Source organism: Lithobates pipiens, unplaced genomic scaffold (genome assembly GCF_037356315.1).
Source record: "Lithobates pipiens isolate NorthernLeopardFrog02 unplaced genomic scaffold, aLitPip1_a1.2 Scaffold_22, whole genome shotgun sequence".
Lineage (NCBI taxonomy): Eukaryota > Metazoa > Chordata > Amphibia > Anura > Ranidae > Lithobates > Lithobates pipiens.
The window spans coordinates 138,390,237-138,413,663 of record NW_027507784.1 but is presented as its reverse complement, the minus strand read 5'-3'; the positions used below and the strand labels follow the sequence as shown (position 1 = coordinate 138,413,663).

The window sequence follows — 23,427 nt, the reverse complement described above, 5'->3', positions numbered from 1 at the left end:
AAATAATGGCATTGAAAACGTATCCCGTGTTTTGCTGCGATTCCAGAATGGCGGACAGAATTACGCGATTTCAGTACACTCAGGTGTGAGCGAAGCCTAAGGCTCGGTTCACACAGGGGCGGCGCGACTTGCAGCGCGACTCACAGACGCGGCCTACACACGACTTCAGCGGCGACTTGCAAAACGACTTCTGTATAGAAGTCAATGCAAGTCGCCTGAAGTCGCCCCAAAAATAGTACACAAACCTTTTTTCTAAGTCGGAGCGCCTTGAGTCGCTCCTATTAGAACGGTTCCATAATACAGAACGGATCGCGACTTGTCAGGCGGCTAAGTCGCCTGACAAGTCGCTCCTGTGTGAACCGGCACTAAATGACTGGTTGATGCAGACTTCCCCCTCATTGTTATTTTATACATTCCTAATATACCAACTTCCTGTCCTAGAATGATAGATAATGAAGGTATTTTATTTTGTTGTGAATTGACTGGATTTATCTGATTTTTTTTTTTTTTTTTTTTTGCAGTATTTTACCTCACATTCAATATTTTAATTTAACAGATCGACTCTTTTATTATCACATGCTATATTTCCAAATGAATAAAAACCACAAATATGGCATGTAATATCTGTCAGTGAATGAAGCCCTGCCTTTTATTGAACACTTGTCACACGAACAAACAAACACACTGCAGACTCTCATATCTGCACCCACATCCCCCACATAATAACTTCCAGCAGTGTAACAAGAGGGCTTTGTGAACTGTGAGGGGGAGATAAGACATGGGCGGGGCTAGTCCCTCACACACATACACACACACACACACACACACACACACACACTATATTGTATGAGCAGAATCAGGAATCGTGTACAGTGCAGAGCTTGTGTCCTCTGAGCCCCGGACTCCACACCTGAGGAGAGCCGTGCTGGAAAGGTGAGAGAGAACTTTAATGTGATTATGAGTGCGGTCAGTATAATGTGATGTGTGTTCACTTACTGTACCCGAAGTGCAGGACAGGAATTAGGAGGGGAAACATGCAGGCTAGGCTTGTTCCCTATTGCTATAAGCTGTGCATGGGGGAGGGGGACCCTTGTAAGTACATCCGGGTGCTGTAGATGAAGTAATGTGACCCCCACAGATCATTACAATATGGGGCAGGGGGGTATAGAGCTTCTAGGAATACATGGAGCGATGTGCATCTCATCAACTGCCCCAAGTCACTCTCACAACAATCAACATCAGTTATATTTGTTATGTCTTAATCCTGTGTGGGGTAAATAATGTATAGCGAGCCCGTCGCCTTCACTTAACCACCTCAGCCCCGGAAGATTTTACCCCCTTCCTGACCAGAGCGTTTTTTGCGATTCGCCACTGCGTCACCTTAACTGACAATTGCGCGGCCGTGCGGCATGGCTCCAAAACAAAACTGATGTCCTTCCCTTTTTTCCCCCCCCCACAAATAGAGCTTTCTTTTGGTGGTATTTGATCACCTCTGTGGTTTTTATTTTTTGCGCTATAAACAAAAAAATAGCAACAATTTGAAAAAAAAAAAAAACGTGTTTATTTTTACTTTTTGCTATAATAAATATCCCCAAAAAATATATAAAACATTTTTTTTCCTCAGTTTAGGCTGATACGTATTCTTCTACATATTTTTGGTAAAAAATCGCAATAAGCATTTATTGATTGGTTTTGCGCAAAAGTAATAGCGTGTACAAAATAGGGGATCGTTTTATGGCATTTTATATTGATGATGGTTTTTTTTTTTTCGTGACTGTGACATTATGGCGGACACATCGGATAATTTTGACACATTTTTGGGACCATTAGCATTAATACAGCGATCAATGCAAAAAAATTGCATTAATTACTGTAAAAATATGACAGACAGTAAAGGGGTTAACCACTAGGTGGCGCTGTAGAGGTCAAGTGTGTCCTAGGGGGTGATTCTAACTGTGGGGGGGAGGGGCTGCGTGTGTCACGACACTGATCACCGTTCCTGATTACAGGGAGCGGTGATCAGTGTCATTAGGCAGAACGGGGAGATGCTTGTTTACATTTAGCATCTCTCTGTTCTTCCTCAGCGTGAGACGATCGCGGGTGTGCCCGTGGACATCCGCGGGACCCGTGATCGCCTCTTAAAGGGCAACGTATAGGTATGGGATTCTGACTGTATGTGCCCTTCTGCTGCAATATATCTGCATGAGGCAATTGGGAAGTGGTTAACCACTTCAGCTCCGGACCAATAAACACCTTAAGGACCAGAGGTCTTTTTGCAATTTCGCACTGCGCTGCTTTAACTGGTAATTGCGCGGTCATGCAATATTGCACCCAAACGAAATTTGCGTCCTTTTCTTCCCACAAATAGAGCTTTCTTTTGATGGTATTTGATTGCCTCTGCGATTTTTTTTTTTTTGCGATATAAATGGAAAAAGAGCGAAAATTTTGAAAAAAAAAGATATTTTCTTCTTTTTGTTATAAGAAAAATCGAATAAACTAAATTTTAGTCATACATTGAGGGCAAAATTTATTCAGCCACATGTCTTTAGTAAAAAAAATGTCAATAAGCGTATATTTTTTGGTTTGCGCAAAAGTTATAGCGTCTACAAACTAGAGTACATTTTCTGGAATTTACACAGCTTTTAATTTATGACTGCCGATCTCATTTCTTGAGGTGCTAAAATGGCAGGGCAGTACAAATCCCCCCCAAATGACCCCATTTTGGAAAGTAGACACCCCAAGGAAATTGCTGATGGGTATGTTGAGCCCATTGAATATTTATTTTTTTTGTCCTAAGGGATTGAATAATGACAAAAAAAAAAAAAAAAAATTTTTTTTACAAAAAGTTGTCACTAAATGATATATTGCTCACACATGCCATGGTTATATGTGGAATTGCACCCCAAAATACATTCTGCTGCTTCTCCCGAGTACGGGGATACCACATGTGTGGGACTTTTTGGGAGTCTAGTCGCGCACGGCACCCCGAAAACCAATCACCACCTTCAGGATTTCTAAGGGTGCAAATTTTTGATTTAACTCCTCACTACCTATCACAGTTTCGAAGGCCATAAAATGCCAAAATAGCACAAAACCCCCCCAAATGACCCCATTTTGGAAAGTAGACACCCCAAGCTATTTACTGAGAGGCATGTTGAGTCCATGGAATATTTTATATTTTGCCAAAAGTTGCGGGAATATTACAAACTTTTTTTTTTTTGCACAAAGTTGTCACTAAATGATATATTGCTCACACATGCTATGGGCAGAAGTCAAATTACACCCCAAAATAAATTCTGCTGCTTCTCCCGAGTACGGGGATACCACATGTGGGGGACTTTTTGGGAGCCTAGCCACGTACGGGACCCCGAAAACCAAGCACTGCCTTCCGGATTTGAATATAAAATGCTATAAAAAAACAAACTAACCAGAGTCACCCGTAACACTTATACGGTGATCAGTGGTGAAAGGGTTAACTAGGGGCAATCAGGGGGTTCAAATTTTTATTAGGTAGTATATGGGGGTCCCTGGCGCTATATAAAAACCTGACGGGGAACCTAAATAACTAACTGGCTAACCAGCGTCACCAGTGACACTTATACTGTGATCGCTGGTGAAAGGGGGTGAAAGGGTTAACTAGCAGCAATCAGGGGGTTAAAACCATTATTGGGTAGTATATCGGGGTACCTAGCGCTATAAAAACCTGGCGGTGAACCTAAAAAAATAACTAGCTACCTAGCGACACTAGCGACACTGATGCAGCGTTCAGAAAAATTATCGCTTAGTGACACTGGCAAAAGGGGGTGAAAGGGTTAACTAGCGGAAATCAGGGGGTTAAAACCATTATTGGGTAGTATATCGGGGTACCTAGCGCTATAAAAACCTGGCGGTGAACCTAAAAAAATAACTAGCTACCTAGCGACTGTAGCGACACTAATGCAGCGATCAGAAAAACGGTCGCTTAGTGACACTGGCAAAAGGGGGTGAAAGGGTTAACTAGCGGCAATCAGGGGGTTAAAAACATTATTGGGTAGTATATCGGGGTACCTAGCGATATAAAAACCTGGCGGTGAACCTAAAAAAATAACTAGCTACCTAGCGACACTAGCGACACATGCAGCGATCAGAAAAATGATCGCTTAGTGACACTGGCAAAAGGGGGTGAAAGGGTTAACTCTAGGGGCAATCAGGGGGTTAAATCTTTATTGGGGGGTGATAGGGGGCTACCCTGGACCTAACACTAACTGTCCTGACAGTTTTTACTGTCACAACTGACACTGAATGCATTGATCAGTAAAGAAATGATCAATGCAATCAGTGACACTGTGACTGGGGGGGGAGGGGGGGCGGGGGGCGATCGGGGGGGGTTTGTGTGCCTGTGTGTACCTACATGTCAGTGTAGTGTTGGTGCACACTTACTTTTACTGTTCTCCTCGTAGTCCGGTCAAAAAGACCGCCCCGAGGAGAATGACATCACTTCCTCCTTCCTGTGTAAACAATACACAGGGGAGGAAGCTTCTCATTGGCCAGGAGCGATCCAGAGGGGGTGGCCGAAAACCAACGGCCATCCCCTCATCACGGAGCGCTCCTGGACCGAATCGGACCGCCGTAACCAGCGGGAGGGGGTCCGATCGGACCCCCCACCCGCTGGAAGGCAATCACGTAGATGTACGTGATTATGCCTGCCTGTGCCATTGTGCTGACGTACAATGGCAATACGGCGGTCCTCAAGTGGTTAAATATCTTATCCTTGACTATTCATAAATACGTTTTTAGAGAGTAGTAAGGCGCTGACAATCTAACCAATAAGTGAGGTGAACTCTTGCGGTAGGTAAACCTAGTTAATCACTCCTAATAGATAACCATCAAAATAAATATAAAGTGACTTCAGTGTAGAGCTGCACGATTCTGGCTAAAATGAGAATCACAATTTTTTTGTTTAGAAGATGTTCTAGCAAAAAATATTGATTTTACCTTAAGAAACAAGTGTCAGAAAAAGGTTTAGACTTTAAGTTTTTTTAAACTTCTTGCATTTACAGGTTGTTTAACCACTTGCTTACTGGGCACTTAAACCCCCTCCTGCCCAGACCAATTTTCAGCTTTCAGCGCTGATGCACTTTGAATGACAATTGCGCGGGCATACAACACTGTACCCAAATGAAATTTTTATCATTTTTTTCCCACAAATAGAGCTTTCTTTTGGTGGTATTTAATTACAGCTGGGAGTTTTATTTTTTGCTAAACAAACAAAAAAAGATGCAAAAAAAAAAAAAAATCAAAAAAAAAATCATGTTTAATAGTTTGTTATAAAATTTTTCAAACAGGTCATTTTTCTCCTTCATTGAAGTGCGCGGATGAGGCGCACTGATAGGCTGCACTGGTGGGCACTGATAGGCATAGTTAAGGTGGCACTAATAGGCACAGATAAGGTGGCACCGATAGGCACAGATAAGGCAGTACTGATGGGCACAGATAAGGCGGCACTGATGGGCAAAGATGGGCACAGATAAAATGGCACGGATGGGTGGCACTAAGGGGCACTGATAGGTACCACTTATAGATGGGACTGATGGGCACTGGTAGATGACACTGATGGGCACGGATATGTGGCACTGGGGTGCAGCACCGTTGTTGAGGCAGATTGTGTGTGGCACTGTGGGCACTGCTGTGTGGCACTGGGCACTGCTGGGTGGCACTGTGGGCACTGCTGGGTGGCACTTACGGGGGGCACTTATTTATTCCTGAGGGGGGGGCAGGTGGGCACTGGTAAGCGGGCCGTGATCGGGACTGATGTCCCGATCACGGCCGCTGGTGATCGGCTCTTTTTTTTTTCTCCTCGCGCTATCAGCACGAGGAGGAATAATAGCCGATTACCGGCTCTGTTGTATAACATGATGAGCTGTCATTGGCTGACAGCTGATCACGTGGTAAGGCAAAAGCAAAAATCACAATTCTCATTTTAGCCAGAGGTAGTGGTAGGATTCGTAATAAAGGTGACAATCTTTCTGCCACATCACCTGCGTGCTCTCTAGCCTCTCACCTCAGGTAAGTATTAAATCCGCATAGCCTATGGTTCCTTGGACGGTGTACTGGTGTGTAGTCACATCTTAGGGTCCCTCAAAATAACTAACTCAACAGTTATTTGCGTCCTTTGGACCTCTTAGGACTTGTTCACACTTGTGGCATCCGTTATTTATTTATTACAGGTACTTCTAGACCCTACCATCTAAATGTTCCACCTGAAATCGAGACTCATCAGACTAAGCAATGCTTTTTCAGTCTTCTATTGTCCAATTTTGGTGAGCCTGTGAGAATTGTAGCTTCAGTTTCCTGTTCTTAGCTGACAGGAGTGGTACCTGGTGAGGTCTTCTGCTGCTGTAGCCCATCTGCTTCAAGGTTCGATGTGTTGTGCATTCAGAGATGGTATTCTGCATACCTTGATTTTAACGAGTTGTTATCTGAGTTACTGTTACCTTTCTATAATCTCTGCCTGTTCTCCTCTGACATCAACACAGCATTTTGGTCCACACAATTTCCACTTACTGGATATTTTCTCTTTTTCAGATTATTCTCTTTGAACCCTAGAGGTGATTGTATGTGTGAGAATCAGCATTTTTTTTTTTAAATACTCAGACCAGTGTGTCTGGCACCAACAAGCATACCACGTTCAAAGTCGCTTAAATCCCCTTCATTCTCCATTCTGATACTCGGTTTGAACTTCTGCAAGTCATCTTTACCATGTCTAGATGACTAAATGAATTGAGTTATCCATTGATTGGCTGATTAGCAATTTGTGTTACCAAGCAATTGATCAGGTGTGATAGTTTAATCTCCCTCTTCAATTAGTGCAGTGCGATCTGGTCATCCCACTGACCAAAATATAAAAAAAAAAGTCCAGAGGATCGCTGCACTTCAAATTTCTTTATTGGACCAAAGTTCAAACATTACATGATGTGTAAGTGCAGCAATCCTCTGACCAGATCACACTGCACTAATTGAAGACTGGGTGCGGTTTTCCTCTACTTTTGAAAATATATCTCTATCTCTCTCAAAAGTGAGTACACCCCTCACATTTTTGTAAATATTTTCTGTCTTTTCATGTGACAACACTGGAGAAATGACACTTTGCTACAATGTAAACTAGTGAGTGTAAATTTGCTGTCCCCTCAAAACTCAAACACACTCACAGCCATTAATGTCTAAGCCACTGGCAACAAAAGAGAGTACATCCCTAAGTGAAAATGGCAAAATTGGGCCAATTTATCTCCCTGGTGTCATGTAACTCGTTTGTGTTACAAGGTCTCAAGTGTGAATGTGGAGCAGGTGTGTTAAATTTGCTGTTATCACTCATACTGGTCACTAGAAGTTCAACATGGCACCTCATGGATTACTGGAATCATGTCCTGTGGTCTGATGAGACCAAGATAAACTTCTTTGTTTCAGATGGTGTCAAGTGTGTGGTGGCAATCAGGTGAGGTGTACAAAGACAAGTTTGTTTTGCCTACAGCCAAGCATGGTGGTGGGAGTGTCATGGTCTGGGGCTGCATGAGTGCTGCCAGCACTACTGAGCTACAGTTTATTGCGGGAACCATGAATGCCAACATGTACTGTGACTTACTGAAGCAGAGCATGATGCCCTCCCTTCGGAGACGGGGCCACATTGGAAGTATTCCAACAGAACGACCCCAAACACCCCTCCAAGATGACCACTGCCTTGCTAAAGAAGCTGAGGGTAAGGGTGATGGACTGGTCAAGCATTTCTCCAGACCTAAACCCTATTGGGATGCCTCAAATGAAGGTGGAGGAGGGCAAGGTCTCTAACATCCACCAGCTCTGTGATGTCATCACGGAGGAGTGGAAGAGGAGTTCAGTGGTAACCTGTGAAGCTCTGGGTAACTCCATGCCCAAGAGGGTTAAGGCAGTGCTGAAAAATGGTCACACAAAATATTGACACTTTGGAAATGATTTGGACATTTTCACTTAGGGGTGTACTCACTTTTGTTGCCAGCAGTTATGACATTAATGGCCGTGTGTGAGTTATTTTGAGGGAACAGCAAATTTACAGTTCTACAAGCTGTACACTCACTACTTTACATTGCAGCAAAGTGTCATTTCTTCAGTGTTGACACATGAAAAGATAAAATAAAATATTTACAAAAATGTGAGGGGTGTATAGAATTTTGTGACCTAGTCCTAACCAAGGTGTTCATTTTCTCAATCGTTGCTGGTTCTAATTCAGTTCTTTTAAGGTAGGCGCAGTAAGGGGAAAAAATGTATGTCTTTTGTGTACAGAAAAGCAAATGTAAAATGAAAGTTGAACTGAAAATGATCCTAAATCTGAGGTTTATGTGTGTCTGTTATTTGTGGCATAGTATTTTGTAGGTACAATGACTGTTAATATTACATATTGTTTTCTATATTTTTTTTTTTTTAAATGCCAATTCTCTTAGTTTATAGTAAGAGGTTTTTTGTCATATTTCAGGATGTCAGTAAAAAATGCTCTTTATCAGTACGTTTCTATGTTTTGCCCGCCAAAAAAATTAAAACGCTTGAAGGTTGTCGACTCTGGATGGAGCCAAATGGGTGCACAATACAAGTAAGCCCACAGCTGCCGGGCATCTGTACATTACTATGTAATCAGCTAAAGCCACTGATAACCACACCCACTTTTTGCCACAGTGTGCTGCGCATGCCTCACTTTATTTTATTCTGGTAGTATTGCCAACTAGTTATGATGGATCTGGTGTCTGATGTGAAAGGGGAACTCCCCAATGTGGCACCAAGGAGTAAGTGAATTAATCTGGTGCAGATGTCAGTGTCCTTCAGTACTAGGGTGGCTCCAGAAGTGGTTGTCTCAGTTTTACTGTCCCCTTAAGCCGCAATTGTGTAAACATAGCCTTAAGTTTTTAAAACAAAACTTTCTATTTTTAGACAGTTTGCACATTTCTCTTTTATTCAAGTATCTAGACCATGTGCAGCTGTCTTAGCATAGCTGAGATGCCAAAATGTGAAGACCTCTGCTGTCTCCTTCCCCAGCTCTCCCAATGCCTTTCTCTGCCTCCCATATGACCATCTACTGCAGGTTATGGTGAGACAGGACAAAGTGCTGCTTGAATGCAGCTGCTGCTGAGCAGGGTGAGGCAGTGGGTTGCATTGCCCGGGGGTGGTATGAACTGTTCTAATCAGAGCTAAGGTTATATTAAAGTGGTTTTAAAGCCTTAAGGTGTTTCAACTTAATGCACTCTATGCATTAAGGTGAAAAACCTTCTGTGCTGCAAAATGTCCTACACACTTGTACTGATGTATGTTTTGGCATTTGGAAGGACAGGCTGAACCTCTGCCCACTCCAATAGTCTGCGTACCCCTGTTGCCTCACTCCCAGTAACAGAATGGGGTTCCGCTGAGAACAAGGCACAGACCTTATATATGCTCTAACATAAAGGGGTTGTAAACCCTCATGTATTTTTTTTTATTTTCTCACCCTTAATGTATCCTAAAAAACACCTGGAAGTCACCAGCCCCCCCATTTTTACTTACTTGAGCCCCTTTTATCTCCTCGATGGGGACATTAGGTTAAACATTACAGAGCCAATGAGATGTATACATTTTTTTTATTTTCCTTGGAACTTGAAGGTCCTTGTTACTTTCCAGCTGAAGGCCACATATGATAACTGGTCTGATTGCCTGGCACATATAAACTAACATATGACCAGCTGAAGGCCAGATTAGGAAAATGTTCTGATTTAGGCAGTAGATATGACCAGATAATGACATTACAAACCAGAAAGTGAAGAGTATCTGAACTGTTATCTCAACTGTACACTGTGCACAATTATTAGGCAAGTTGTATTTTATTTTTTTTTTTCATTATTGAACAACTACAGTGCTTTCGGTCAATCCAAAATGTTAATAAGCCTCAAACCTGAATATTTAAGAAAGTGAAGTTTTGTCTTTTTTAGGAGAATATCTGTGTGCACAATAATTGGGCAAGTTTTAGTGTGCAGAATTATTATGGAAGTAAAATGAAAAACAAAAATGTTTTCATCTATTAAAATGAGAATAATAAACAACTCAATTTACAAATAAAAAAAATCTGACATTTAACCTCCCTGGCGGTATGATTAGTTCTGGTTTTAGGTGCTGAAAGCGGTACAATTATTTTGCATGGAAATTTGGCGTTTTATATTGTAGTCCTGTAATTCTTAGGAATAACTCTCTTAAATCTGTTCAAACCAGAGTCTAGCAGACATCCCGGGTATGATAAAGTTTATAATATAATAAATAATAATAAAAATTATTCAATAATGTAATCAAATCCTAAAACACTGAAAAAGGAACACTTTTTGGTTGCTATGGACAATCTCCAAATTTCAGGCAGAAAAAACAGTATTTATAATATAAAAGTGCATGCAGGGGATTAACATCCGCAGACACCCGCTATCGTCCGCCTCCGCAATTGTCCGATTCTGCAGACGGAGGAAAATCCTAATTTTCTATCCGTCTGCAGAGTGTGGACAGACAGTCCGTGCTCATCCGATCCCCCATAGAGGAGAGCGGAGAGCTGACAGGGCGGTCCCTGCACAGTGTGAGGAGACCGCTCTGTCCGCCGCCGGCTCAGCGGGGACAACGGAGCGATCCCCGCTGAGTGAGCGGATCATCACAGGGTGGATCATTACTGATCTGTCCCGTGTGAAAGGGGCCTTAGACAATTTAGTCACATATTATTCAGAGATTTCCGTTTGTGCACGTCAGTTAGTGTAATATTACTGTCTCTCAGCCATTGTTTTGGGGAACAAGCCTGAGTCAACATCGTGGTTTGACTAGGAAAGCAATTTCATCCTCTGACACAATAGGACATATTTACTCATTCTCCTTGAATTAAAGGTTTTGTAGCTTTTATTTACCCCTCCACAGATATGAACCCATCTTCTTTGTTTTCGAAATGGGACCTTATTGTTCCTGCAAGTCTGTTTCAGCATGAGTTCTTGTTTCTTGCATCCCTGCTTTTCAATGGGTCGTATAAATTAGTCACATAATTCTGATGGGAGGGGAAGTGTTCTTTTGGGAGAAAAATGTATTATTTCCTCTTAAATTCATAGCAGTACAAACCTAATGGGTTATACTTTAACCTTTTTGCTGCTGGGAATTTCACAAGCAGGCAGACTCCAACCCCCCCCCCCCCCCCCCCAGTACTGGCGCTCACCCCTGCCCACCTGTGGGCCCGGGACCAACATGGTGGGTGGAAGAGCAAATATAAGCATTTATAAGATATTTCCAACTAGAGGTTGACCGATATGGGTTTTTCTCTGGCCGATGCCGATATTTAGAAATCATGGCGGCCGATAGCCGATATATGATGCCGATTTTTTTCGGGCCGATATGTTAGGCCGATTTTATTTATTTATTTTTAATCCCCCTTGATCTAACACACCTTTCCCACTGGGGTGTTTTTTAAGGCGCTTTTGGGCTAAAAATAGCGCCTGTAAAGTGCCTGCAAAATGGCTCCCCTGCAGTCTGCGTGAAAGACAGAGTGCTTTCACACTGAGGCGATGCGCTGGCAGGATCTTAAAAAAAAAAGTCCTGCAAGCAGCACGTTTGGAGTGGTGTATACCGCTCCTCCAACACTCCTGCCCATTGATATGAATAGGCACCACTGCCGAAGCGCATGCAATGCGATTTGGCAGCGGTGCTTCATGGGCGCATTTAACCTCTTCCTTGGCCGCTAGCTGGGTTATATGTGCCCCACTAGCAGCCAAATAGCACCGCTAAAATGATGGTAAAGAGCCGCTAAAACTTGCGTTTTACCATCAACGCCTGCCCGCTCCAGTGTGAAAGCAGCCTTCATAAGTGATACAGAAAATTTCTTACACTTAAACATTTATTAAACAAAACAAACATCCAATCAGTTTACTTGTATGTATGATCTAGATTTAAAAAAAAAAAAAAAAAAACCTATATATTAAATAAAAACAGGTAGTCAAAACTTTTGGACAAAAAAAAAAAATGGGCTAACTTTACTGTTTTTATTTTATTTTTATTTTTTAAATGGTGTATTTTTTTCCCAAAAAAATGCATTTGAAAGACCTCTGTGCAAATGCCGTGTGACATAAAAATATTGCAACAACCGCTATTTTATTCCCTAGGATCTCTGCTAAAAAAATATATATAATTTTTGGGGGGTCTAAGTGATTTTCTGGCAGAAAATACAGGATTTTTACTTGTAAGCAACAAGTGTCAGAAAAGATTTAGTCTTTAAATGGTTAAACTGAGAACTTCTACACACAGAGATGACTTCATTCATTCAAGTGTAAACATTGTATCATTTAGTTCTTTTCTTGGCAGTCTGCCCAGAGAGGAGGAAAGTGTTGCTATGACGACTCAGGCAACTTACACTGACTTCTTACTGAAGTCATTTCAAAGTCCCGCTGTAGAATCGGCTTTTTATCAGCACAATCGGCCGATGCCGATTATTTAAAAAACGGCAAATATCGGCCGATATATAGGCCGATATATCGGCCGGCCGATATATCGGTCGACCTCTATTTCCAACACACAGCATGTACATAGCAAAAATGACACCTCAAAATACATGCTGCTACTTCTGAGTATAGCGATACCACGTGTGTAAGACTAACACAGCCTGGCCCAACATCAAAGTAGCACCTCTAGGTGTTCTAGGAGCTTAGATTACACATATAATTTTCTGACTACCGATCACATTTTTGAAGCCCCTTCATATTTCTAACACATAGCATGCACATACCAAATAACAAAAGATTACCTGTGGTTTTGGTAGTGCAGTGGTCCACAGAGGAGAGCATTGGTCCAGGCAACAGGCAGGGATGTGGTCAGCCCCAGCAATAGCAATTGTGCAGGGAGGTATACTGTCAACAGTTAGTACAGGCAGAGATATTGTCAGCACAGCCAAAGCATTGGTCCAGGTAGCAGGCAGAGATGTTTAGGCAGAAATCCTGTCTATAGTCAGTAGAGGCAGCAGACAGAGATATGGTTAACACAGTCAAAGTATTGGCCCAAGTAGCAAAAAGAAACCTGGTCCATAATGTCCTGGGTCATTACAGGCAGCAATATGGTCAGCACAGCCAAATTATTGGTACAAGTAGCAGGAAGGACCATCAAGCTTAGTTAGGGACAGGGGTAGAGGCTTCTCCCACCCAAATCTCTTTGAAGCCTCCGGACAACCGACCCTGTTCTGGGAACACAGCAAACTTCTCTATTCGGAACACTATTTTGAAGCCCCTCACATATGTGAGACCCCTTGTGTATTAAAGTAGAAGGGCAAAAGATCAGTCCAAGTGGCAGGCAAAAACATGGTCGATTAACAGGCCAAGGTGCACGTGGGTGTCAAAAATGTGGTTTAAACCAGCAGGCAGAGGCATCGTCAGTAAATGGGCCAAGATCCGTTCACGTGGAAGGCAGAAACATGGTAGCAGGCAAATGATCCAAACAGGTATTTGAAATGGGGTAATGCCAGTCTGTCAAAAATAAGGGGAACTAATATCTAATAGATGTGTGGTAACTTCTGAAGCCATCTCTCTGATGCACAGGCCAGATTGGGAGGGACATTGTGGGCAATAACAACTTGTATCTCTTCTAACTCCTCAGCTGCATACACAACATCTCTTTTGCATCATATATAGTACAGGCCGACAACTCGACAGCTTCTCTATAGAAAATATATATTTGTAAGCATTACAGCAATAACATCATCCAAAACTTCTGATGTGTTTTGGTCTTAGGCCTTCATCAAAAGCATAAAAATATGACACGTAAAAACAAGTTTGTGTGTATGTATATGTGTGTGTGTGTGTGTATATGTGTGTATATATATATATATATATATATATATATATATATATATATATATATATATATATAGGCAAAATTCACTTAATTTAAAAAAATCAACCCATTACTTGGTTACAGGTGGAGATGACCAGACTTGGGCCAAACACACACAAAAACAGGGGGTTTCAACAAAGAGCACAACATATTAACCATAACGGTCTCACTGATACAACAGTGGAAGATTTTCAATAAAAAAAATAAATCATTAATTGCTACACTTCAGAACAATATTTCAGGCTAAAATCCATCCTATTGTTCATACTCAATGGCATTCTGGTATTTAACGTGTGTATCCACCACACCTGCTGTTGGAGCAGGGTGTGATGGGTATTCCCCCTCTTGTAGACTGTTTAACATGTTCTAAACCAGAGAAAGAAAAAGTATATTTTTCAGTCTTCTTCCGGATTCTGTGGGGGGAATGTTATAGGGAAAACGTTGCTCATATGTATTCCATGAAGTCGACTCGCTTTATCAGAGTGAATGCTTCCCGGGGCGGGTTTTTTTTTGTTTATTTTTATTTTTTTTGTCGCAAACCAACTAAATAAACATGGCCATATGAAATGCAACTTTCTTATACCAGTAACGGGACTTTCGGGTTGACAAATGGTTGTAGCATCTGAAAATGTAACCACTTCCTATCCAGACAAATTCTGACATTTCTCTCCTACATGTAAAACTCATCACTAAAATATATAATTTGGGGGTTCTATGTTTTTTTAGCAAAGACCCTAGAGAATACAATTTTCCGAACACTTATTTTTTTGGGGGAAAAAAAAAAGTTTCATGCTTTAAATAAAAAACAAAACAAAAAAAACATTAAAGTTAGCCCAATTTTTTTGCACAATGTGAAAGCTGAAGTTACGCCAGTAAACAGATAAATAGTAAATAGTAAATAGATACCTAAAATGTCATGCTTCAAAATTGCACACGCTCGTGGATTGGTGCCAAACTTTGGTACTTAAAAATCCCCATAAATATATATAAATATACTGGTTAGATGTCTTGAGTTACAGAGGAGGTTTAGGGCTAGAATTATTTATCTTGCTCGAACGTTCACGGCAATGCTTCACATGTGTGGTTTGAACACCGTTTTCATATGTGGGCAGGACTTGCGTATGCGTTCACTTCTGTGTGCGAGCACACGGGAATAGGGGCGCTTTACATTTTTTATTTTCTTTATTGTTAATTTGACTTTTATTTTTTTAGTTTGACACTTTTATATATTAAAATTGTTTTTTTTTTTGTTTTTTTTTTATTATAAGACCCCACATCTCACCTCCTAGGCTGGGAAGTCTGAAATCCCCCCCCCCCCCCAAAAAAAACTCTCTTTCTTTCTTTCTTTCTTTTTTTTATTTAAAGTGACCAGTATAATAGTCCAATGGTGGGTAATACAGTGAAGGTGTCACAAAGGCGATGAAGTTATACAGTGAAATTGTGTATTCACAGTGCCAAAAACACTTTCTCCAATCAAGTGATATCCACGTGTTCAATAGGCACACCAGGTAATTACCTTACTGCTGTAAGGTATACAGCGTATATAGCCTCTAGCGAAAGGACACTGGGGATCAGGGAGAGGACTTCAAACTTCTATAGCGTAACCACCATCCATAAAGTCACTCCATAGGTAATGCCAGCATGAGCACTCGGAGGATAGATATAAAACCCACCATAGTGTAGTAGATTTAAATATTGTCAATTTTATTTAAAAGAATTAAAACTACTCACAAGACTATCAAAGATAGGTCGCACAGCAAACAGACTACGAGCGCACCGCTAGGGTGTAGACGCCACTTCCGGTATCCTATTATATCCTATTGGACTATTATACTGGTCACTTTAAATAATTTTTTTTTTTTTATGTCGTTCTGCTATTATGCGATAATATATGCACATCAGCACTTTATTTGTTTGATCACTAGTTTTATATCACAGCACGAATGATACTCTGTCGTTTACACATTAATTGTTTGTTTTTTTGATCTATTAATTTATTTATGTATGACCTTAATTCTAGATAGATATACCATGCACTTGAGCACTTTGACTAAAATTCTGTTATAAGCTTTCTTTTTTACACTATTACAATAAGGGTACATGTTTACGGGACATATGTTTTATATATATATATATATATGTTTGCTTTTCCGCTTCCTTGTCACTTATTTTTGGGAGCGTAACGCCAACTTTTTACCAATGAGATCAGATGTGTCCCAAATGAGACTTGCCTTTTCGGTCCTCAGCCAAATCAAGCTTTTTTGGATACATATATTACATTTTTGTAAAAAAAAAAAAAAAAATTAATATATATAATTTTTGAGGCTATTTTAATGTATTTACAATTTTTGTTTCTTTCCCTGTTTGTAGATTTTTTTATTTTTTTTTCCTCTCAATTGTTTGATATCACTATTAGCAGGACTGGAAGTGATCTAAAGCTCTAACAGAGCTCCATATATCAGCAAAAACGTGACAGGAATTCTAGATCTTCACCAGTCTATCCAAGACTAGTTGGATGAAAAAACGCTTTAAAAAGAACCAATCGCAGTAAAACATTGGATCCACCACTGCTGGCTTGTTCATTGAAGTTGCAAGACTTTCTTGTTGAGCACTTTCGAAGTCAATGGCTTGGAAACTAGCGTGTAAGTATCAAGTGTCTGGATTTGATTTATGGATGTTTGTTCTGAGTTTCATTACTTGGTGAGCTAGTGACCAACTAGCAAAGCAACAGTAAAAACGACAGATTATGAGGGAAATTTTGCTAGACTCATTTTGTCTTCTAAAAAAAAAAAGTTAAAGACTAAGAAGTTAAGACTAACTTTAAAATATGTAGATGCTTGTCAATTTACATAGATTCATAGAAGATATACGGACTTGGTAATGGTTATAACCAATGTCTATAGGTGATTTCAATCCTGACAATAAGAATGTATTGCAATATTTTCTAAAACAAACTTGATACTTCTGGGGCATTTTAGAAAGATTGGAAAAAGGAGTATCAAGAATACTTGGTAAGATCATATTTTGTGTAGCTGTATAAAAAAGGACTGAGCCATAATATCATATTTTGTTATTATCAGAAATCTTCTTTTTTTTATATTTATATAGATAGACTCAAGCAGTTAAATAGAAATGATAAAGGATACAAATTATTATTTGGTGTATAATTAATATTTTAATGCAGATTTCTGGATGAAATTACAGATTGTTGTAGCTAAGATTTCCCATTTTTAGATGCAGCTATGCCAAATGAATCACTAATGCTGCCAGACCCTCAAAGACCTTTTCATACCCTCTTAATAAAATATTAGTTAAACTAATTTTTATTCCATAAATATTTATCCTATAAAGATTGGACCATAAAAAATTCTTTCCCCGAAAACCTGAATATAGGGATTTCTAGTCTTAAATTGCCACCTGGTGGCCAAGTTGAACTAGTACTCATGCAAACAAATAGTCAATAACCTAATTCACGAATGAGAAGTAAGCAAATGGCACCAACTACAGCCTCTGGGAGGAGTCAGAACTTAGATTATTTGGGAGATATATAGCAAGCTCAGGGAGACACTTACCATCTTAAGGGGCATTCACCATCTTGGGGGGCACTAGTCATCTTAAGGACAAATCACTGGATACACACACACACACCTCATCTCACAGCTTCCACATCGAAGACACCATTTTGGAAGGCAGATTCCACATTAGACTCAGCCCATCAGCAGCCATGTTAATTTCCTGTCTTTTCAACCAAGCAATCCGTTTCATTCACTTGGAGGGCAACTATAGTTCCTAATTTTGTTGATGACTTTGTTTTTCTGTTGTTTTCTGGGTTATTTGAAATCCCCCTCACGATATCCTAACATGTCTTGATTAGGTCATTATTTTAGCCAAATTGGCATATTTGCAGATGGACTCCACCCATGACTTCGACTGCAGCAGGTTAACAGGCCTAGTCAGCCAAATGCAGATTGTCTGCCAAATTTAGTAAAATGAGGGTATCTACAAAGGGGAACTAATTGTTTCTCAAATCGCCTTTCAGGACAACCCCGGAGAGAGTGTAGCTCCACCTTGTAATTAGGAAACACATGCCCACTTTAAAAACACCTCCTCTTCCTCCATGGCTTCAGTTATTGTGTTTCCTCCTTGGAGGAAGCATGTGCCTGAACCAGGGAGAGCTACACTCTCTGCAGGGGAGTAAGGCTTACCTTTCGTTGCAGGTTGTTTCTTTTTGACCCCCAGCAGCATCTCCACGGGGAGAGGACTCCTGGAGCTCCTGGTCCCGCCATCTCACGGGAGTAAGGACCCTCGGAGTGCCGGCGTCGGGTGCCCGGTGTCCGCTGGTTAGCGCAGGGAGGGCTCTGTTGCTGGCGGAGGCCGCTGCAGGTCAGCGGCATGGCTCCGTTTTCGGCGCCGGGTCCCGGGCGGCGACGGCGTCATTCACGGTGACGCGCGGGCGCTCTAAGGGGGCGTGGCGCCGTGGTTCAAGCGCCTGGAACGCAGGGATCATGGGGCGGGTCAGGTGACTGCGTGCTTCCGCTTCCGGCCGGCCCTGATGACGCGGCGGCCGGGAAAATTTAAAATGACAGAGCTGTTTGTGATAGCTGCCTCACTCAAACGATGTAATTGTGTAAGCCAGCTATGGCGGAGACAGGCGCCCCTAGCACCGGTCCAGCCCAGGTACGTAAGGTGCACTGGCACCCTCTGCTTTACTGTTGGGCTATGTCTTTGTCTGTTCCCCCCTCTTGGGGGCCTGTCGCTGCAGGTCAGAGGTGGACTTCGCTCTGACCTTTTGCAGCCTAGTTCTGGGGTCTCACTAGTGGTCTGTTTGGTGGTGGGTCTCTGCACTGGCTTGGTGTTAAGCAACTGGTTGTTGAGAGCTTTTAGTGAGTTAAACCTGTATGTCGTTTCAGGAAAAATCACTAGGAAAAGCTAGACCAGGTCAGAGAAAATGTCCTTCTTGCAAGACCCCCCTCAGAGATTCATGGCAGAAGGCAATGTGCAGAAATTGTATCAGAGAATTGGTGGAAGAGGAAACATCTCAACAATATAAGGATTTGTTTTCTTCGATTAAAGAGCTGACAAACTCCTTGAGTTCAGTCAGGTCCATCCTGATACAAAACCCTCCCGCACAGATCGAGCCTCAGAACTTACCGCCCAGCCCCAGGGCGTCGTCATCCAGACAGGTGGAAACTGAAGAGTCTGGAGACGAAGGGCGTAGTACTCTCATCTCCTTCAGGGATTCTAAAGAGGAGGAAGAGGAAGAAGATAGCAGGGGCTCCAAATTCAAGCTATCACTAGAGGAAGTAGATGATATTCTTAAAGCAATCTACACTACTCTAGAAATTCAAGAAGAAAAAGTACAACTGTCAGTTCATGACAAAATGTACCAGGGGTTGGACGAAACAAAACGGAGAGTTTTTCCAGTCCACAGGGTCCTCTCAGATTCAGTGAGAAAGGAGTGGAAGGACCCAGAAAAAGCCCCTTTCTTCTCTAAAGCTCTCAAGAGAAGGTTTCCCTTCGAAGATAAGGACTCAGAGGTTTGGAACAAGAAACCCAGAGTCGATGCAGCTTTCTCGCAGGTATCCAGACGAACGGATCTAGCCTTTGAGGATATGGGGATCCTTAAAGACCCAATGGACAAAAAAGCTGACTCCATCCTTAAAAAGGCTTGGGATGCTGCGTCAGTCAGTCTAAAACCATGGCAGCTACAGTAGTGGCCAGGAATCTGGAATGTTGGGTAGAGAAGCTGAAGAGCCATATTGAGGCGGGGACACCCCGCAAGGATCTCTTAGAGTCCTTTCCACTGATCCTGAATGCAGTCAAATACATGGCGGATGCATCAGCAGAATCGGTTAAACTGGCCGCTAGGTCTTCGGCTCTTGTAAATTCAGCCAGGAGAGCAGTTTGGCTGAAAACATGGTCTGGGGACACTGCTTCTAAGGTCAAGCTGTGTGGTCTTCCCTTCTCGGGTGACTTGCTCTTTGGTCCCGATTTTAGAGTCTGTGCTGGATAGAACAGCCGATAAAAAGAAGGCTTTTCCGGTTAAGAAAAAGCAGGTTGCCAAAAAGAATTTTCGTGCTTTTCAGCAGTCCCATAAAAAAGACCAGGAGCGCAAGAGCAGATGGGGTTCACAGAAGGGCAAAGGCAAGGGTGGAGTCTTCTTTAGATCTCCCCCAGAGCAGTCCCCTAAGAGCAAGTGACAATATCTCCCCAGTGGGGGGGAGACTGTCAGCTTTTCGCGAACAATGGGACAGGCTGTCTCCAAATCTGTTCGTGAAGAGCGTTGTCGATCAGGGGTACAGGTTGGAGTTTTCAGAACTACCCCCGAGCAGGTTTTACGTGACAACATTGCCAAGGGATCAGGAGAAGGCCTCTGCAATGAAGCTTTTGTTACAGGAGCTGATACAGCAAGAGGTTCTGATTCAAGTCCCAGTAAACCAGCAGGGCGGGGGTTTTTAGTCACATATTTTTCTGGTGAAAAAACCCTCAGGGAAGTACCGTCTAATCCTGAATCTGAAATTTCTGAACAGGTTCATTCGGTACAAACATTTCAGGATGGATACAATTTTCTCCATCACAAAGCTGTTGACCCCAGAATGCTTCATGGCGTCCCTGGATCTAAGGGATGCCTACCTTCATATACCAATTCATCAGGCATCGCAGCAGTTCCTGCGCCTGGCATTGAAGGTGGGGAGTTCAGTATGGCACCTCCAATTCAGGGCTCTGCCATTCGGACTCTCGTCCTCTCCCAGGGTCTTTACGAAGATCATGGCAGAGGCTTTGGAGCCCCTGAAATTGAAGGGGATTCCAGTCGTCCCTTACCTGGACGACCTTTTGTTTTTTGCAGACTCCAGGGAGCAGGTCCTAGTCAATCTCCAGAGGGCCCAGTCTCACCTCGAGGGCCTGGGATGGCTTCTAAATCTAGAGAAGTCAATCCTGACCCCCTCACAGGAAATGAAATTTCTGGGGTATACGTTAAATTCGATTCTCCAGAAAGTTTTCCTGCCGTTGGAAAAACAGGAAAAATTGCAGCTAGCTGTACAGCGGATACAGAGCAACCAGACAGTCTCAGTCAGGACGGCTATGGCAGTTCTGGGCCTGCTTACGGCAGCAATCCCGGCTGTTCAGTGGGCCAGGTTCCATTCCAGACCCCTTCAGAGGGAGGTTCTGTCAAGCTGGTCCCATCAGGATCCTTTGGAAAAACAGCTAAAAATTTTGTCAAGGACGAAAAGGGCTCTTTGGTGGTGGAGAGACCAGGCAAACCTCTCAAGGGGCCTGGTGTGGACCTTTCCTGTGGACAAGCGCCTTACTACAGACGCAAGTGCCTGGGGCTGGGGAGCCCATCTGGATGGTCAGACATCTCAGGGGGTTTGGTCCAAACAGGAAGCTCAAAGATCATCCAACTGGAGGGAGTTGAAGGCGATCTTTCTGGGATTAGTGGCCTTTCAGCAGAGTTTGAGAGGCCACCATGTCCAGGTGTTGTCAGACAACACAACAGCGGTTACCTACATTACGAAGCAAGGGGGAACCAGAAGCAGGAGCTTGATGGAGCTGGCCAATCTGTTGTTAGCCTGGGCAGAGCAGAACACAGCCTCACTATCGGCAGTGCATCTGAAGGGCTCTCAGAATTTGTTTGCGGACCTCCTAAGCAGGCGCAAATTGCTAGAGGCAGAATGGAGTCTGAATCAGGAGGTGTTCCTGATGATCTCCCAGGCTTGGGGGGTTCCACAGGTAGACCTTTTTGCCAGCCAGCAGAACTCAAAGGTGGACAGATTCTTTTCTCTTCACCGAGGAGATGCAGCAATAGGGTTGGATGCATTGGCTCACCCCTGGCATTACCAGCTGTGCTACGCCTTTCCCCCCTTTCCTCTAATTCCACTAGTGCTGAGGAAATTCAGGGAAGAAAGGACAGACTTAATACTAGTCACTCCTTTTTGGCCAAAAAGGCCCTGGTTCGCGGGTCTTCGAAACCTAGCCTCGAAGCCCCCATGGAGGTTACCACTCAGAAAAGATCTGTTATCCCAGGGGACAGTAAGTCATCCAGAGGTGGAACTCCTACAGCTAACCGCCTGGTTTCTGAGGAGGACCTATTAAAAGCCAAAGGTCTCTCAGATAAAGTAGTAAAGACCCTGCTGTCTAGTAGGAAGGCAGTTACACAGGCAATTTACATGAAGGTCTGGAAAAAGTTCAATTCCTGGTGCAGTTCTAGAGAACTCAAGGTCAAGAGCACGGTGTCCGTCTTGGAGTTTCTCCATGAAGGAATGGAGAAGGGTCTCGCAGCCAGTACCCTGAAGACTCAGGTGGATGCCTTATCAGTTTTCTTTGAAAAGACTTTATCTAAAGAAACTTTAATTGCTAGATTTTTTAGGGCTCTTGCTCGAAATAGACCAGTAGCCCTTAAAGACTTTCCCAGTTGGGATTTGTCTACAGTTTTACAGGGTCTCTCGGGAGCACCGTTTGAACCCTTACAGGAAGCTTCTTTACAGAAGGTGGTTTTAAAAACAATCTTTTTGGTGGCCATCACCTCGGCCAGGAGAGTCAGCGAGCTCCAAGCTCTAGCTATTACAGAACCCTTCCTTAGAATTTATCAGGACAGGGTGGTACTGAGGACGGATCCAGCATTCCTACCGAAAGTATCCTCAGCTTTCCATCGATCGCAGGAAATAGTGTTACCTACATTCTCTGCAACCCCAGCAAATGCAGGAGAGGAAGTTTTTCACACATTGGATGTGAGAAGGTGTCTATTACAGTTTCTGAAAGTTACTAAAGATTTTAGAAAATCAAACGCCCTCTTTGTGATATTTTCTGGAGCACGCAAGGGGGAGAAAGCTTCTAAAAGTACGCTGGGTAGGTGGCTTAAGTTGGCTATAACAGAAGCCTATAGAGCAAAAGGAGAAATACCTCCCTCAGGTATTGCTGCCCACTCTACTAGATCCACGGCAGTTTCCTGGGCTGAAAGGGCCGGTGCAACGCCTGAACAAATCTGCAAGGCTGCCACTTGGTCCAGTTATTCGACATTTCTCCGGCACTACCGGTTAGATCTACTGTCTGCAGCAGATCAGGCCTTCGGCAGGAAGGTACTGCAGGCAGTAGTCCCGCCCTAGGGTAAGTTTCTCGGTTATCCTCTCCGGGGTTGTCCTGAAAGGCGATTTGAGAAAGACTAAGTTAGACTTACCGGTGATGGTATTTCTAAGAGCCTTTCAGGACAACCGTTACTTCCCTCCCTAGGTTATGCTTAGTAAATGTATTACGTTCTACCATGGTGTTGTGCTTTCTGTGCTTTGTTTTCCAGTGTCGGAAGGCCACAATAACTGAAGCCATGGAGGAAGAGGAGGTGTTTTTAAAGTGGGCATGTGTTTCCTAATTACAAGGTGGAGCTACACTCTCTCCGGGGTTGTCCTGAAAGGCTCTTAGAAATACCGTCACCGGTAAGTCTAACTTAGTCTTTTATATATAGATATATCGGTGGTGGCAGGAAAAAAAATAAGGCATTCACTGTGCCTGTCAGTCCCAATTTCACTGTTATTTATGGTGTTTTGTAAAGCGACTTCTGTAAAATCTTTATTT

General features: G+C 42.7%; 1 long non-coding RNA gene across 2 annotated transcripts in view; it reads left to right on the top strand.

Annotated features, from left to right (window-relative positions):
- The first annotated feature begins 794 nt into the window (after positions 1-794).
- LOC143924196 (uncharacterized) overlaps positions 795-23,427 on the top strand; it is a 28,558-nt gene continuing 5,925 nt past the window's right edge. The window contains exons 1-2 of one of the 2 annotated variants that reach the window (XR_013261839.1): positions 795-933; positions 16,231-16,502. This is a non-coding gene — a long non-coding RNA (uncharacterized LOC143924196). The remainder of the gene's footprint in view (positions 934-16,230; positions 16,503-23,427) is intronic. The other variant, XR_013261840.1, reaches the window with a different exon arrangement.